The sequence below is a fragment of the Herpailurus yagouaroundi genome, unplaced genomic scaffold (assembly GCF_014898765.1).
Source record: "Herpailurus yagouaroundi ecotype Mexico unplaced genomic scaffold, PumYag 29, whole genome shotgun sequence".
Classification (NCBI taxonomy): Eukaryota; Metazoa; Chordata; class Mammalia; order Carnivora; family Felidae; genus Herpailurus; species Herpailurus yagouaroundi.
The window spans coordinates 61,098,489-61,117,448 of NW_024412377.1; positions in this window are offsets into that span (position 1 = coordinate 61,098,489).

An 18,960-nucleotide genomic window follows, 5' to 3' on the forward strand; every position below is an offset into this window, starting at 1 on the left:
CAGAAACTGCAGTGATCAGGAACTACATTTATTCAGAACAAAATTGGCAAAGTTGGCAGGATGCACGAGACGCCATTTCTGTTTCCACAAGGAAACTCAAACCGGCACATGGAAATTCTCAGCTGGGAAGACCCACGGTTTTGTTCTCTAGCGAAAGAATGGTTAGAGAGAGCAGGGTTATGTGAACAATGGGGGAACGAAACTAAAATCATTTAAACCTCCGCAGGTTACGGCGGCACTCCAGTCTGTTGCTGGTAAGGACCATGTGGCTTTCCTGGAGCGTGGGGGATGGTGCTTCTTGACAGCCTGTCGCTGCGCCACAGGGAGTAGGGCTGAGTGTCAGGAAGAAGTAAGACTAGAGAAGGAGATTGCAGATTTGCAGTCCAGAGTGGCTATGCTGCAATGCCCAACATTCATATTGGCGGATGAAGTCCACACATATCACCATGGGGCCAGAAAGGCTGCCATGCAGGTATTTAAATGTAAATATTTAAAAAGAAGGAGAAAGAGAGGTTAATACCAGAAAAGTTCACTTAGCCCTGGCAACTTTTGGACCGGGTTGGGACCCTGATGCCTGGTGATACCAGGGATGATGATAAAACAGGAATGGACTGGAGCAATGAGCATAAACATGAGAAACAGACTCACCCGCTCAAACCTATTCTCTCGGTGCTGCTGCCTAGAGCGGCAGGAAGACAATCAGGAAGGGAGTAGAGTCTAATCTCCTCTCCGGATGCAACCCAGGTTATAGGAGGAAACAGGCCATCCCTGATGAAGGGAATGCTGACCCTCTCTCTCACACTGTTCTTGCTCCTAATAGATGTGGGGGCCTCTCTCTCATTCATTCTCTGGGATAATGGTTACAATAATTGGAACTGTGATTAGTCTACGGGACTTTAAGGAACATTCCCAAGTAGCTGCCGAAACTCCCTTTGTTTCAGGAAGCTCCCTGTCTTCTCTGGACTGACTCGGACTGTCTAATTCCACTTGTTGGGCTGGGCGGGGGGGGGGGGGCACAAAAACCCAAAACACTGTGTCTGCTCATCTGCCTGAGATGACAGGCTTTAGGACCGGAAGACCTCTTTCTCTGCCCTCTGGATTTTTATCTGCCTCCAGCCTTCCTGGGGGCACCTGACCTCTCTGCCTTCCCCTCCTCCTCCTCCTGTTTCTGCAAGGGCGTTAGGGTGTGGCCTGCATGACTGGTTATTTTTTTTTTTTAATTTTTTTTTTCAACATTTATTTATTTTTGGGACAGAGAGAGACAGAGTATGAACGGGGGAGGGGCAGAGAGAGAGGGAGACACAGAATCGGAAACAGGCTCCAGGCTCTGAGCCATCAGCCCAGAGCCCGACGCGGGGCTCGAACTCACGGACCGTGAGATCGTGACCTGGCTGAAGTCGGACGCTTAACCGACTGCGCCACCCAGGCGCCCCTGCATGACTGGTTATAATACCTTCCTCAGTGCCTTGAAGTTGGTTGACTTTTAAATGAACCCAGGTGGAACATAATTTGGTATTTAGACTAATTTAAGTTCATTGGTTTAATTAAGACGGACCTGTCTTTAGAGTTATGCATTAAATATATAACTTCTATTCTGTCTAGGTTTGCTGAAGCTCAAATAAGCTCGCGTTATCTCTGCAATTTGTTAGCAAAAAGATGACTTAAAGTAATAATTAATTCTATCTCCAAGTTGTCATGGGTAATTGTTAAGATAGCTTTCAAAGTCACTGGTAACCTGAAACTTTAAAGTTTTGCTTGCATGATAAATGGGATTGAATTCATTGAACATCTAGGTCTTTTCCAGATAGGATAAAATACTAAAGCATTGATTGCTGAACATAGGTTTGTGCTTTTGACTTCTTATTGCAAAGAAAAACTAAGGATATTTAAATCTGTTGGAAAAAACATGCTTTGTGCTTTCATGCATTTGCTGTCCAAAGAATTCTGGTGTAACCATTCACAATTGGTGACTAGCTAGTTTTCACTGGAGACTAAGGTTTCTAAGACTGACAGGAAGAAGAAAAGTAACTCTGTACATAGAAAAGTGGGAGATAGGTAAGAAAGTTGTAAAGAATAAAAATACACTTTTGTTGAAGGTAAAAGAAAGTAATTTTGTCCTTAAATGGGACTGATTGGAGAGAAATGGCTTGGGACAAAATCTGAATGCAACGAAAAGCTGTAGAAGACTTGTGAAGGGAACTTTTGGAAAGGAATTTTATGTATGTTCAGGACAGACAAAGGTTAAAATAAATAGATTTTAAAAGTACACTGGTATAAGATTAAAATTCTGCTTTGCTCTCTGTTTTAAAAAGACAAGGTTTCTTGGATTGCTGGTTTGCTCTTGGGAAGGAAATTTTATCTGTGCCGGAAAACCAGTTTCTATGTTTGGTCTTTATCAAGTCTTTGATTAGTTCAAGTTAAAACTTCTCAATGTTAAAGGAGCTAAATCTTGCTAATAACTATATTAACCCATGTCAGAAAAAGACCCTCAAACTCAGGGAGAAGGAATGAATAGTTGGCTGTTTATTAAGCCATAAAATATGAACAAGGAGGGCAATGTTATTTACTGACTCTTGGTCTGTTGCTAATGGGCTGAAGCTACCAGAAAGGAAATGTAGGAAAAGCCCTCTCTGGGAAGATATTTTGCAATGGGACAAAATGCCAAAATCACTGTTTTCCATGTAGATCCTCACAGTATGCTTACTTCTGCAGAACGAAACTTCAAGAAAGTAGCAGACTCTCTAGCACACATTGCAGTGACAATTCTGGAACCATCCTCTGACTACGGACTGGCATTATGGGCTCATGAAAAATGTGGACATTTGGGAGAGCAGGCTACTTACAGATGGGCCGAGGACCGTGGGATTCCTATCACTCAGGATGCAATTAAAGAAACTATATCAAAACGTCCCATATGGCAGGTTGGGCATAAACGGGAGGTGCCCCAGCACTATAAAGGACAAATCCGGTGAGGAAAATTCCTAGCGCAAATTTGACAAATTGATTATATGGGCCTTTACCATGGTCCCAATCAGGTCAATATATTTGCATTGCTGTTGGTACCTATTCCGGGTATATGGTGGCACGTCCTTTTGCACATGCAACTCAACAAAATACTATCAAAACATTAGAAATAATTTTATTATATTACAGCACCCCAATACAGATCCAGAGTGATAATGGCCCCCACGTTACAGGTAGGTTGGTAAAGGTTTTTGCTGCTTCTTGTAACACTGAATGGATTTATCACATTCCCTACTATCTACAAGCAGCTGGACTAGTAGAATAAATGAATGATATGTTAAAACAACAGCTAAAAAGTCTGGGTAATGGCTCTTTAACAAATTGGAAGCAACACTTCATAGAAGCATTAAAAAGTGTAAACAATCAACTCATTGGTGGAAATAAAACTCCAATTGGATGAATGAAAACCCCTAATTTACAAGTGACCAGTGTAAACAAGTGCCATGGCCCAGAATCCCTTTGCTGAAAATACCAAATGAAGCCAAACTCCCCTATAGGGGCCACACCTGAATCAGTCGGTGCAGGCTTGCATTCATTAATAGAAATAAGACTAAGGGCTGCCTGAGTGGCTGAGTCTGTTAAATCTCCCACTTTGCTCGTCATGATCTCACCATTCATGAGTTCACCGGCCACTCAGGCTCTGCGCTGTCAGCGCGTAGCTTGCTTCGGATCCTCTGTTCCCCTTTCTCTCAATCTTTCTCTCTCTCTAAAATAAATAAAATTTAAAAAATTACTTTGGGGCGCCTGGGTGGCTCAGTCGGTTGGGTGTCCGACTTCAGCCAGGTCACGATCTCACAGTTCATGGGTTCGAGCCCCACATCGGGCTCTGTGCTGACAGCTTCGGATTCTGTGTCTCCCTCTCTCTCTGCCCCTTCCCTACTCACTCTCTGTCTCTCAAAAATAAATAAACATTGGGGCACGTGGGTGGCTCAGTCGGTTAAGTGGCCGACTTCGGCTCAGGTCATGATCTCGCGGTCCGTGAGTTCGAGCCCCGTGTTGGGCTCTGTGCTGACAGCTCAGAGCCTGGAGCCTGTTTCAGATTCTGTGTCTCCCTCTTTCTGACCCTATCTTGTTCATGCTCTGTCTCTCTCTGTCTCAAAAATAAATGTAAATAAATAAATAAATAAACATTGGAAAAAATTCTTAATAAAATAAAAAATTATTTTAAAAATAAAATAAATATAACTAAATACTAAGTCAACAAACCATACCCACAGGCTGCCCACCAGACACTTCATGTGAAGATCAGGGTTAGCCTCAAAAGGAACACAAGTGTTAGGGGGAGTCATTGACCCTGATTGTCATTGACCAGATTGGACAATTACTCCTATTGCCTACAATCACAGCTTGAGCTGAGATGGAACACCTCCCTCTCGACTGACAGGGAGAGGAGACAAAGGACTTAAACCTACGGACTCTTAGAAAGTCAAAGTTTGGGTAACTAAACCCCCAGACAGAATCCATACCCCTGCAGAAGTTGTGGCACGGGGAGGAGATACAACGGTAATAGTCATGTATCCTGGTGATGAAAAATTACACCATGTGCCCTAACTGTGTACTTCAAGGACAGCCCAAGACAATCTCTATTCCAGCGGGACAGTCATTAATTAACCTTGTCTTGCTGGGCCTACTGCTCCCTGGCCATAGGACCAGGACACTGGTACCACAATGGACTGGAAGCCTTCTCACAGAAACATGCTGGATGCTTTCAGAATGTGACAGACCAAATGCAACAACAATAATTTCACCATTTGTCTCAGGGATTCAACTCTAGCTAATGATGATGAATACAGATGTTCTAAACTGCAGAAAAGGGACTCCACTGAATTTAAACAGGAATCTATTCTAGTAACCGTGCATAACAACCCCACAACCCCTCTAAAGGAAAATAATTTTTGGTTACATTTAGCAACTAATGTATTGAACATGAGCTCCTTCTGTCTACATAAGGGAAATAATCCACAAAAAAAAACTTAACAAAATAGGGCAACCGTAGATTATTTGTTATTATTGCACCATTTCGGATGTCAGAGATTTCCTTGAATGTGTTGTTTTAATATTACTGATGATTCCAAAACTATTAATGATCTCATTGATGATATGCAGCATGAAATTGACAAAATCACCACTTCTCCTGGAATATTACTTGGTGTCCACATTGGGGAGGTTTCATCAAAGACATCCTACATGTTCATAGCGACTCTACATGTTCGCCTGGGATCATATAACGCTTGACAAGTCAGGGACCAAATGTTCTATGTAGAACTTGTGTCACTTGTCATGCGTTTCTGCCCAGAGCTGCACATACGCAATCATGGCAGGGAGTGAGCGGCTAAGTTGGCTTGTGCTCTACATCCGGCCTCGGGATCAGAATTGGCCCTTCTGGGGGCACCTGGGTGGCTCAGTCAGTTAAGCATCTGACTTCAGCTTGGGTCATGATCTCTTGGTTTGCGAGTTTGAGCCCCACATCGGGCTCTATGCTGACAGCTCAGAGCCTGGAGCTTGCTTCAGACTCTGTATCTCCTTCTCTCTGCCCCTCCCCTGCTCTCACTCTGTCTCTCTATCTCTCTCAAGAATAAATAAACATTTTTTTAAAGTTAAAAAAAAAAAAAAAAGAATTGGCCCTTCAGTTCCTGACGCCAAGAGGGTTTAACTTGCCTCACCTCCTTGAGCCAGACCAGGCTGGCCCCTGGAGTGGATGAGGGAGAGAAGAGAAATTTGCAGACACCCAGGCTCCTAAGATTGTGCTGGATGCTCCACCCAGGACCCTTAGTTGGGACTCCAACCAGGCTCTTCACCATGGGGCTTCTCCAGCTAGGAGGTTGGATGTTGTGAGTACCCGATTTTGTTGTTGTTTCCTTGCCTCTTTTCCATCAGGTCTTTTGTTTATTTGTACCTTGTAAGTATGTACGGTAAATCTTTTTTTTTAAGTTTATTTATTTTATTTGAGAGAGAGAGAGCACAAACAGGGAAGGGGCAGAGAGACAGGGAGAGAGAGAAAATCTCAAGCAGGCTTTGTGCTGTCAGCACAGAGCCTGACACAGGGCTAGAACTCATAAAGCCAAGATCATAACCTGAGCCAAAACCAAGAGTCAGACACTTAATGGACTGACCCACTCAGGCACCCTGTACCTGATTTGATGTATTAACCGTTCTTTGTTCTTCTCTATACTTCTTTTCCTCTTTATGTTTACTATAATCGTTTAACTCCATATATTCCCTTTCCCTTATAATTAATAGTCCCCCCCCCCCACGAAACAGAAAGTGCTGCTGTCGTGAAATTACATTTATTCAGAAAAGATAGGAATATAAATAATAACCCCATTTTGCAGATGGGAAGAGCGCAATGAGGTGAAATCACGTGACCAAGGTCATTAATAATTAAGGGATACAGAACTTATAATAATAATGATTGTAACATTTACTCAGTGCTTATAATGAACCAGACACTACCGTTCTGAATGTCTACTATAAGTCATTTCATTTAATCTTCATAAAAAAAAAAATCACTCTATGCACACCCCTGACCTGGCCGCCTCTCACGCTGACAACACCTGTTGCACTGCCGTGGGCGTGGGCGCCATTAGGATTCAGTAGTCCTGGGAGGCTTTCATTCAGAGGTGGGACCTAGAAAGACAGGCAGGAGGAGGGGACAAGTCGGGCATGGGTGTCAGGAAGCCAGGTGCGTCTGAAGGACAAGGAGCAGGCCAGGCCAGGGAAACTGAAGAATCAGGCCCAGGCCCCAGGGTGGACGACCTCGATGCCAGGCTAAGGAAATGGGCTTTCCCTGGAGGTGGCAGAGAGCCTCGGGCTCCGAGGAGATGCGGAGGGAAGACAGACCTGCAGGCTGGAATGGAGGGGGGGGGAGGGGGCGGGCTCCAGAGAGGCCTGAGGGGATCAGCTCTGGGAGGGAGGGTTGAGGACCTCAGGGAACCTCATGGAAAAAAACAAACACGGGGAGTGAGTGGGGCAATGTGAGAGACCCGGAGCACGACGTAAAGGACGCGGTGGAGGGTTGAAGCTGAGGGATGGAGACGCTGGCCGCACGTGGGGCCCCGAAGCACCCGCACGCACGTCTTCGCTGGGCAGGGCGACCTGGCCTCCGAGGCCTGCCGGGCTGGGTGCGAGCGGCGGGTGCTGCTCGCCGTGGTGCCGCTAGATGGCGCAGGCGCCCCGCCGAACGTGACGCGGGACCCTCCGCTTGGCCAAGCGTCTTGCCCAGGTGGGCCGCAGGGGTGAGGGGGAAGGACTCACCCTTCTTCTCCTAACCCCCAACCGCGGCCGGCGTCGGGAAGTGCCACCTGCGCGGGCCCAGGGCCCCGCGCTTCCAAGGGCCCACCCAACGCCTGGTGTCATGTTCTGTTACCACCACCTTGAAATCTTTCATAATGTGTGTGAACAAGTGCAGCCGCGTTTTCATTTTTGCCCCAGGCCCTGCAAACATATTATGCAGCAGGTCCTACCCAGAACTTTCTGCGTACAACACTTTCACATCCTGACTCATGTATCGGTCCCACGCCGCAGGGAGGTGAGGATATGGTTCCATTTTATAGACCTAGAAACTGAGGCTCAGAGAGGTGATGAGACCCGTCCAAGATCACACACGGGTTGTTGATGAGCCCGCTGGAAGCGGCTTGTGTGACCCCCAAGTGCAGCGTCCTTTCCTGCCCACATTGGAAGCTGCCCAGGGCAGTCAGGGCCCTGCTTGGGCCAGAAGACCAGACAAAGGCCTCTGCGCACTGCTCCCCAGGCAGCCTCCTTCAGGCCTACTCGGTGCTCAGAGACTGAGACCGGCCTGGACTAAGGGTGGTTGTGCAGAACTGTCCCCAGAGTCTCCATTTCTTCTGGTGATTGAGAAATCCTGGGCAGCGTGGAGGAAGAGTCAGACCTCCCGGTCCAAATGTTTAACCCTGGTGTCTGCCTCCTGCAAAGACAGACACAGACATGGTCCTTGGGCCATCAGAAGGACGTGCCCATCAGCATGCTGTGTGCGCACAATGACAGGAAGGAAGGGGTCTGTCTTGCCAGTGAATGAGACAGCCCAGAGCTGGAATCCTGGCTCCCCCTCTCTCCAGCTGCATGGCCCTAAGCAGGTGGCCCCTCTGAGCCTTGCTTTCATCAAAAGTAAACAGGAGAAAATTCTCAGGGTTGCTGGAGGATTAAATACTTCAAGTTGCAGGTACTCAATAAATATTCTTCTGTTTGCTTTTGGTTTTTGTCACAAAGGCAGCTGGGTTATCCGCTCTGGAATCTCCCCCTTAGGGAATACTCTGATGGATGGGAGGCCCAGGTTTGGAGGGCTGGAGGGCAGAGGGCGGGAGAACTGTGAGAAATGCAGTCTGACGTGCCAGACCAGGCACCGGAGGGGAGTTGACCAACTGTGAGTCTAGAAAGAGGCCTACACAGTGTCTTCCCTGCTGGTGGAGGCTTCAGGAGGGCAGAGGGCAGGAAGAAAACAACAAAATGATAATACTTATGCTGCCCAGGTGGTCATACAATCCTAGGCTGGTTTTAAAGTCTTTTCCGGCCCTTCACGTTGCTGGGTTCTCCTCCCAGCTCCCTGAGAAGCCAAGAGGGCACTCATCACCCCCACTTTATAATGAGTGACACTTGCCCACTGTCAGGAGAGTGGCGCAGAGGCTTGGCCCAGCCTTCCGGGTTTTGATTCAATGTTCACACTGGTACCGCAGCACCAGGGCCCCCAGGCCATGGGACGATGCAGCAGAAAAGGCAGAACGACCCTCTCGTTTCTCCATCTGCCAGACCCACAAAGCTAGCAGTGGGTGCTATGGTTGGAGATTGGGCGCTGGAGAACAGAAGATTCTCCTGAGTCCAGGGCCTGTGCCCTCCTCAAAGTCCTGGCTAAACCAGAATAAGAGGTTGTCCCGGAGCCTGTGGAGTCAGACAGGCTTGGGCTCCAACCCCACTGCTGCCATGTGCTTGCTGTGTAACCTCAGGTAAGTGACCCCACCTCTCTGAGCCTCTGTTTCCTCATTTTATAAAGCAAAGATGATAATAACTTACCTCACAAGATTAGCATGGTGTGGGGGAAAGTGAGTGGGTTTTATAGGAGGTCAGACTGGGTTCAGATTCCAGCTCTGCTATTTATTAGCTATGTGATCTTGGGCAAGAAACTTCACCTCCATCAACCTCAGTTTCCTCATCTGAAAGAGGAAGATGTTGAGACCTCCTACCTCAGGTCTTAGAACTTAAATGACACAAAGCTGTAGACACCTTGCCTGGCCTATAGTCAAGTCAATAATGTTAATCACCCCAGGACACAAGGAGGGGAGGCTGGGGGTAGCTGCTGCTGTATTTCAGTAGGGAGGACACCCCAGGACCAGGCCTGGCGCCTGCCCCGGCACCCATCCACCCTGAGCCCCGGGCAAATCTGGTGCCCACAGCATAGTCAGCTCAGAAATATTCCCGCTGTCAGCAGGTCGTCTTTTGGGAATAATAGTTGACATTCAGAGAGAGTGGGACATTAACCAGGCGACATCAACAATGGACAAACTGTGAGTTATTTGTAAACCTGGATCTGCGAGACGAAACCTCATATCTCAAGATCTAAGAACCTTTGAAATGCTCACTTACTCCTTCTCACAACAGTCTGACACCAAACCCTGAGTAAAAACAAAATCTCAGAAGCGAGGCGAGGATGGGAATTATGGATTGCCGAAACGAACAGGGCCTCTGTCACATTTCTGGGCTTCATGCAACTGCTTTTCTTCACTAGGCAAAAAGGGTAGCAAATTTGTACCCTGGAGTCACGTAGCCTGGGTTCAATCCAACCACTTCCTGTCTGCCTATGCCTGAGTTTCCTCACCTGTAAAGCGGGGCTGATGATGACACCTATCACGGTGTTAAATTTAAGAATGAACACATTAACTCGGGGAGAGCCCTTAGAAAAACATCTGGCACATAGTAAGGACTCAGTTATAAAAAATAGAATAATAATCATAATAATTATTATATCTGTGTAACAGTAATTATCCTTGTTGTTGATTCTATTCAGTTGTGCTCCATAAGAAGGCGGCCACACGGTGTATCTAATAAAATCCCACCTACTTAGCAAGGCCTGTAAGGCCATTCGCGGCCTGCCCCCTCCTCCTGCCCACCCCTATCTGCAGACACTTCTTTCCCAGGAGTTTATATTCAGCCAGACCAAGCTATAGGCAGCTTCATTTGCAGCGTTTCCTACGTCCACGCCATTGTGCCCACTGCCCCTCTTCTCAGAATGCCCTTTCCGCCCTGCCCATGGGCAAACCTCACCTCACCCTGCAAGGCCCCATGTAACTGTCACCTCTTCCAAGAAGGCTTCCCAGCCCTGAGCGTGGCCGACCTCTCCTTCACTGCACATTCCACATCCGAGCACCTGCTCCATGTTGCCGTGTCCCCGTCCCCCAGGACTGCAAGCTCCTTGAGGAGAAGGCCTACATCACACATATCCAGGGCCTCCTTCAGCGCCTACACACAGCAAGCACTCGGGAATTCTTTGCTAAGTGAACGCATCTCTCGCCAGCACCACAGAGGTTTTAATAACTTGGAGAAGTGCACTACCTTGGACGTTACTACTGAGTTCACATGAATGGCCAGGAACTGACACCTTTTCTTCCTCCACTGGGTTTTCCTTAGAGCCAGGCTGCCCCCAGGCTTCAGTTCATGTACATGGGGGACAGCAGGAGGCAGGTCTTTTAAACCACCCAGGACTGCTTCCACTCCCTGCTGGACATGGTCCCAGGTCCCAGGCTTGGTTCTTTAGGGACTCTTGGACTACTGGTAACAATCCAGAAAGCTGGATCTTGACACCCCCACCTCTTGCATGAAAATAAAGCCCTAGGCTGAGATCATGCAAATGGTAATCAGGGAGGAGGCAAGGAGGGGCTTGATTTATAACTAGCCCTTGTGCACGGAGCATCCCTGACCTGAAGGTGTGGGTCAAAATGATGGGGACAGCCTGGGGAGCTGTTTCTCAGATTCTCTGGGCAGTTCTAGAAAACAACTGAGAATACCACCACCCTGTTTTTGGACATCTTCTTTCTGTCCCTGTTTATGTTGTGTGACATCTGGTGGCCTCCCCTGTGGAATGAGGACAAGAGCTGGTATTTACTGAATACCTACTATGTGCTAGCCACTGTACCAGGTACTTCACACACTCCAATCCCAATTTTCCCACAGCTAGTGCATGCCAGAGGGAGAAGCTACATGCAGGTCTGCCTGATTCCAAAGTTTACACAACGGTACTTTCCCCTAAACATCATCAAATAATCTAACAGCCCACAGCATGACCTGGTGGTTAAGAGGGTGCATTTAGAACCAAGCCAACTTTGGTGCCAGCTCTGCCACTTATTAGCCATGGGACCGTGGACAAGAAACTTAACCTCTCTGTGCCTCAGTTTCCTCACCTGTAAAATGGAGGTATGGTGGCCCTGGAGATGTGCTGGTCAGACTTCCTTCAGGAGAACTTGCTTGACCACCTCATGCATAAGGGTTGAGAGTCAGGTAACAGTGTTAATGTGACCATCCCACTCCACCCCCAGAGAGAGAGGCCCTGGGGATGGCTGCTGTTGGTCTAGGCTGTGCTCAGCCAGTGTCTGAGCATGGAGGGCATGTTAGTTCCAGCCCATTCCTGCGGGACACCTAATGCTTCTAAGGAGCAACTTTTGCACAGAGACTCCCATCAGCCTTGCTGTGCACTTCTCGGAGCTGCACTCCTGTCTAAGTCTCTTGCTGCCCAGCCTCTCCTGTCCTCTCTCCTTTTTGCAGCTCTCAGACCTATAGCAACCCGCCCCTTCTATGCTTCACAGGTATCCTGTCCTCTAAGTCTCTGGCTCAGCTAACCGCATCTTGGCCTATGCTTCTTGAAGGACTGGAAGTAGCGCAAACAGTAATAACAGTGCCTGTCTCACAGAGCTGTGAGGAGGCAATGCATTACTTCATGCAAACTGTTCAGGACAGCGAGCACACCTCAAGTGTTAGCTATTACCGTTGCTACAAATGACATGCACTCACAGATCTGTTCCATGCAGAGATTGCTGTGGTGTTCCCTTACAGACCTGAAGAAAATAATGGAATCTTAGTCCAAGATGGTCTTTCTCATTCCTCTTAAGCCAGTTTCAGCCAGGCTACCAAAATCACCTCCCTCAGACGCACATATATGCAGGAAGTCAGTAGGAATTTATTCAAGGACTAGCTCACACTTTTGACCAAAGAGACATTGGCCCTACTGCTGAATCGACAAGTTGGACAACCCAACCTAAGGCTGACCATTCTCCCTCTTGGAACTTGGGCAATGAGGATTGGTGTAGGTGATCTCTGTGGTCCCAACCAACCAAAGCGTTCTAGAGTGAGAACATCTGTCTGCCTATGCCACCACAGACACAGTCCCTGACATCAGCCATGTCTTTTCTTGTCACCCACTCTGTTCTGAGAGAGGTGTCTCCTGGGAGTGTGTGAAGGCCCCCAGGCCAGTCAGCACTGGGCCCAGCTACCCTTTTTGTCATATGGAGACAACAGCCAACGGACAGAGGAGTGAGGGCCAGAAAGAGCGGATAAGGCAAGCGACTTCCACTCACTGTGGCCTTGTAATTTATACAGTAGGTACTGGGAAAACTTCCCCATTTCCACAGAAGGTCGTCCCACCTATTCCCCTTCTCTCCTCCAGAATAAGCCCCCCTAATCTGGGGGTGCTCAGGTGGGACCAAACCCAGAAGTTTTCTTTCCAGTGGCATTCCCTGACATCAGTGTTCCCCACAGGGGCTCCCCAGGAGAGGTGCCCCGGTCTCCACCTTCCTCTGAATCCCCCTGCTCCCCAAACATGGATTCCTTACTCACAGGAACGGCTTCCTCCAGACAACTGTGCCGAGGGTCCACCGCTGACCCTCTTCAAGCTTGACGGATGCCCGACAAAGCAGGTAAGCAAAGAAGGTGGGAGCCTAAGAGATAGTAGGAGAGTGGAAGCTGGCTCTCCTCCCTTACAGAAGAGAAGTGCAGCTGGCTTTAGGGGAGAGTCACACAGCAGGAGGGCCTTACTTCCTACCAAAAGGACAGAAAGTCAAAGCCTCAGGTCCCCTCCTGAGTCAGAGGCCCAAACCAGGGGCACTGATCACATAAACATCCTAAAAAAGGCTGGGGCAGGTCAAGGGCTCTCCCAGAGACAGGGAGCCCTGAGCAAACTCATCTTTCTTTTAGAATGTATTAGTGCTAACAGAAAGGGGCAAAGTCAAATAACTAGACTTGAATAACCTTACATTTGTTGCCCATCCACTGGGCAACACTCTCATGCACTCTCTCATTAAGCCTCACAACAACTCATTAAGGTAGGTATTATCCCCTTTCACAAATGAGGAAGCGAAGGTTCCCTGAGGCAGAGGGATTTCTGCAAGTTCACAGGGCCACACGTGGTGGCAATGGGTGAACCCAGTCAGTTCTGCCTCCATGCCGGCTCTGCCAAGCGGGAATAGGGTACCCGCTCCAGGATCCATCTTTCCTGGCAGCCACATGTCTCCTGTGCCTACCCTGTCCCCCTCATTCCCACTCGCCCCAGCCAGGCACTGTACGGTCATCACCCTAACCAACCCCAAGGAGCAGCCTCACCCACGGACCCGGGCTGCCATTGGAAATTCCTCGTAGAGAGGCGCGGTGTGAGGCGGGCAGACAGACAGACATCTGTGGGGTCACATTCACAGACAGACAGATCATTGCCAGGAGGAAGCCACATGCCTTACCTCCCAGCTCATCTGACTGGCCTCAGACACAGCCAGATGCCGTCATGATGGTATCCCAAAGGCCCTCAGGGGCCCTAACGACAGCTGCTACAGCACAGCCCATCTGGAAGGGCTCTCTTTGCTGAACACTTAACCCTTCTGAGGACCCTCAGGGCCAAGGGATGCCATACCCCCGTGAGAGAGATATTTAAGAGAAGAGGGTCCCCTCCACTAAGGATGAGTCAGTGTACCCTGGAGGAACCCCCCCTTTCCCCCATGCCCTTCTGCTTCCCAGGAAGACAGGGTGCGGTGGGCAGCACGGGGAAGATGAGAGGCCAACATTCCCCAAAGGGAGAGACCATGTTCCTCTCAGGTTTTAGGAATTAAGGAAGGAACACCCAAACATCTACCATATACCCCAAAGAAAAGGGCCTCCTGAGTCCCAAAGGCTTGGGTGAAGGCCCAAAAAGTGACCCCATAGAGCTGAAGGAGGAGGAAAAAGCCGCAGGGGCCCGGCTGCCGTGGGTGTGCAGCACCCCCACCCAGCTTCTCATGGGTTCCCAGGAAATGAACAAAAGGCCCACACAGTGACCCAGGAGGCGTCAGTTGGAAGCTGTCTCTGACTAAAGGCCATTCATGAATTCTGTGCAGTCTCTCAGCCCCCCAGACAGCCTGGGGGTGTTGGCAGCTCACAGAGAGACTTTCACCCAAAGACAGGTCTGGGTTTCCCTGGAGAAAAAGAAACGTGAGTCAGCTGGCTTCCTGGGGTGTTCTCTTGGTGGCCTCACCCAGATGAACAAAGCGGTTAGGTCTGAAGTATGGGGGCCACAGCCTGCTATGCTGCAAGTCCCCTCAGAATCAGGGGGGCTGCCCCTGCTCCGGGCACCACCTTTGCAACACAGTGCCTCCCACTGCGGGGGCCTTGGCTCTACTGGCTGACCGGCTGCCCCACGTCAACACCTTGGACCTTCCTCAACCTGGAGCACCTCTCCTTCCTGCCTCCCTCCAGATTCAGGCCTGGTGCGTTGGACTCTTGCTCGCCCTCCTCTGCCCTGCTCCACACTCCGGACATGCTAGACAGGGGTGTGCTCCTGAGGGTCATGTGAGTGACTGACCTTTCTTCTCTACCTGGAGAGTTCAGTGGAGAACCCATCACATCCATCCCCTACCAGTTCTATGACCTTGGACAAGATGTGAACTTCTCTGAGCTATGGCTTCCTCATCTATAAAATGGGGAAAACAATACTTATAGCAAATGGTTGTTAAGAATATATAGAATAGGCAAATCCATAGAGGCAGAAAGCAGATTAGTGGCTGCAGGGGGCGGGAGGGAGGAACAGGGAGTGACTGCTTTCATGGATCAGGGGTTTCCGTTGGGGTGATGAAAATGTTCTGGAACTAGGTAGTGGTGACGGTGGCAGAACCCTGTGAATGAACTTAATGCCACTGAATTGTATACTTTTACCTGGTTACAATGGTAAATTTTATGTGATGTGTATGTTACCACAAGAAAAAAGAAAAAAATAGCTTAGTACGAGATTAAATGAAATGAAATGTTGATCACAGAACCTGGTACGTAGTAGGTCCTGAGCAGATTTTAATTTCCTTCCTTCAGATCATCACATGGAATTGTACACAACACGCTCCCTCATGCCGACCCAGGGAAGGTTGCCTTTCTTCTTAGATACCTGCTCTGAGATGGTACTAGGATGACTCCCCATGTTTTCCACAAAGCAAAGCCTTTATCATTGTCCAGTGGAGAGGGTGCCCGATTCCACCACCCCCTCCCCACTCCTGCTGGTAACCTCTTTGACCTGTTCCACCGTGGCCACACCCCACGACTGAGTCCTGCCAGAGGAGGGTGAAAGCCTGCCTTGTTACCAAAGCTGCAGACCTCCCTCAGTATCCCCTTCTCTGTTTCCACAAAAACTGTCATCCCAAAGACATAAAACTGATCATTGTTGGGACGCAGTTTTCCAAGAGTCTCTCATGTTTCTGCACATCTTGTGAGCAGGGACATCGTCTTAGTTATGGAGAATCTTTTCAAGCATGTTTGTAAACCAAATGACCTCATGGGATAGATACGGTCCCCCTCCAAAGCTAAGGGCAGATAAGCTTACTGTCCGCTATAAAAGATTCAGGTTCCCCAAGCTCAGGTTTTCTCTCCTATAATGCAACCCATGGTGTGTGCAAGTGACACCTGGCCCTCTTTCTGTCGCCCTGAGGAAAGTAGGGGTGGGCACGAAAATGTACTGCACATAGCAAGCCCCAGTTGGTACTTCTAATCATTATGACTGACTTGCTTTCTCCCCCCTGAGGTCCTAAGAATTTTGAGGGTATGTGGCATGTTTTATTTATCTTTGTGTTTCACATAACAGGTACTGATAAAGGTGTGCTGAATGAATTAATGAGTGAATGAATGAGTAAGTGGAGGGATGGAGAGATTTTTCTCTTCTATCATCCCGATGGTCTTACTAGACCCTGCCCTTCGCATTCCCATGGCTTTCCTAGCTCCCGACACCATACCCAGCATTTCATCCACTTACCTTGCCAGCCTGGATAAAACCGTATAATGCGGATAATAAAATGCAAATACTCTGTCTTAGGGCCTGGGATCTGAATGTTGGGGGGAGCCTGGATCCTCGCCCAGGTCTAGCTATCTCTCAGATCAGCACTGCCCTCCCCTGCCCTCCCCCCGCATATTTGTCCTATGTTCAGCTCTATTCCCGTTTCCATGACCTAGTGGTGACCTGTAGTTCTATGCACAACAAGACATAGGCCCAGGCCACCAAACCACACAATGCCTGTCACCACTGAACCAGCAAACAAGCTGCTTGTTTCTCAGGTTCATTCCTGTTAGGCTGAAAGGGGATTATAGCACTGGGCACATAGCAGGTGCTCTGCTAATATTTATGTGATGAACGCATGAACCTTCCTTCAAACTAAATTAATTGCCTCCTTCTTACATTGTTTAAGTCACCCTCCTGAGCAACAAAACTCGAAAATATAACCAAAAGGAGAGGAACCTGAAATGTCACTCTGGACATTCCTTTTGGCTCAGTGTCAACATGGCAAACACATCTCCAGGAAGGAGGACAATGGCATTTAACGTGACACCCAGTCCCCACCTGCCATAAGAGCCCCAGCCTCTGTGTATAGCTTCATCACACACTATATATGATGTGGAAGAGATGATTATGAAAGTGACCTTCTCTACATGCACTTGAAATTGCAAACAGCTGCTCACCTTTTCTACAGTGAGGCAGAAGGGTTAGCCAGTTGGCGTCTTGCCAAAGGAAGCAGCAGTGAATACGTACTTAAAATGAAGGTTTTGGGGCCCATTTTTCAAGGGGTCTTGGATTCTTTAGACACAGGAACATTGCATTTTATACTGATCAGTTCCCCCCGCCTCAAGTCACCTGAAGAAGACTAGTCTTTTTTTTTAATATTTTATTTATTTTTGAGAGAGAACGCACAATTGGGGGAAGGGCAGAATGGGGCTGGGGGTGAGGGACAACCTTCCCTGGGTCGGCATGAGGGAAGCAGGCCCCGCACTGACAGCAGTGAGCCCAATACGGGGCTCGAACTCACCAACCGTGAGATCAATGACCTGAGCCAAAGTCGGAGGTTCGACTGACTGAGCTGCCCAGGTGCCCCTAGCCTTTTTTTAAGAATGGTATTTAATTAAATATTTTCTGTTACATCCCTAGCAGTTAAACCGTGCATTTCTTTATACTCCCTTCACTCCAAAAGAGACCTGTGTCTGTCTATAAGAATTCATACAATAAGGGGCGCCTGGGCGGCTCAGTCAGACGTCCTACTTCGGCTCAGGTCATGATTTCACGGTTCCTGAGTTCTAGCCCCACATCAGGCTCTCTCTGCTCTCAGCACAGAGCCCGCTTCAGATGTTCTGAACCCCCTCTATCTGCCTCCCTCTCTCTCTGTCAAAAATAAATAAACACAGGGGCGCCTGGGTGGCGCAGTCGGTTAAGCGTCCGACTCCAGCCAGGTCACGATCTCGCGGTCCGTGAGTTCGAGCCCCGCGTCGGGCTCTGGGCTGATGGCTCAGAGCCTGGAGCCTGTTTCCGATTCTGTGTCTCCCTCTCTCTCTGCCCCTCCCCCATTCATGCTCTGTCTCTCTCTGTCCCAAAAATAAATAAACGTTGGAAAAAAAAAATAAATAAAAATAAAAATAAATAAATAAATAAACATTAAAAACATTTTTTAAGAATTCGTACAATAAGATAAAGGCCTCTGGAAAAAATACAGGCAGTATTTACAGAAATAAAATAGAACCAGGATTGGTGATAAGCCACAAAACCGACTGCATGTTTGCCCAAGGATGTTGCAGTTCAAAAAAGCTCAGAGACGTTGCCAGGTGAGCCGCTGAGCCGGGCCCAGGGGTGGAGGCCATGGTGTGGTGGCCGTGATGTGGTAGCTGTGGTGGGGCAGCCAGGTTCCAGGGCCCGGCCCTAGCATTACCAGTCCAGCAACTTGACTATGCCAATGCTCTGAGAGACCCTGAGGGAACTAGCTTATACTACCCACTCTTACAAGAGGCTCAGGGACAAACTAGAATTCACTTCACTTTATGAATTCATTTTGAGAAATAGAGTTACAAGAAAAGAAGAAGAAGAAGAAGAAGAAGAAGAAGAAGAAGAAGAAGAAGAAGACAGGGAGTGGGGGAGGAAGGACAGGGAGAGGAAGAAGAAGGAACAGAGAGAAGGAAAAGAAGGAAGAAAAGGAGGGAGGGTGGGGAGGAAGCCAGAATAGTTATGCTACAAGGTCAGTGCTGGTATCTCTGCAAACACATTCAAAAGGAAAGCCAAATTATAAACAGAACATCACTTCTTGGTGAAAAGCCACGAGAAATGAGGCGGTGGTGTGGGGGGCACCAGGGGCACCCAGCACTGTGCTGAGGCCTCATGAACTATCCTTTATCCAGCAAGAGACAAATCTTTCCAGTGACCTGAAAACACTTCTGGCAGATTCCAGCCTCTTTCCCTTGGCAGGTCCTGGATGAACACTGCCAGGCTCTTTGTCTGTGAGCTCCCTTTTTCAAGGCTCCAGGCTGACCCTCCCCTCTGGGTAACTCTCATATTCTTCAGAGACTCGTGATCCTACTGCTGCCCTATCAGCTTCCTCAGTTACAACTCCACTGTGGGACCTGTTCCAGGAGACATTGCCCAGGTCCCTTCTATTGGAGTGCGAGGTTTCAAAAAACACTCTG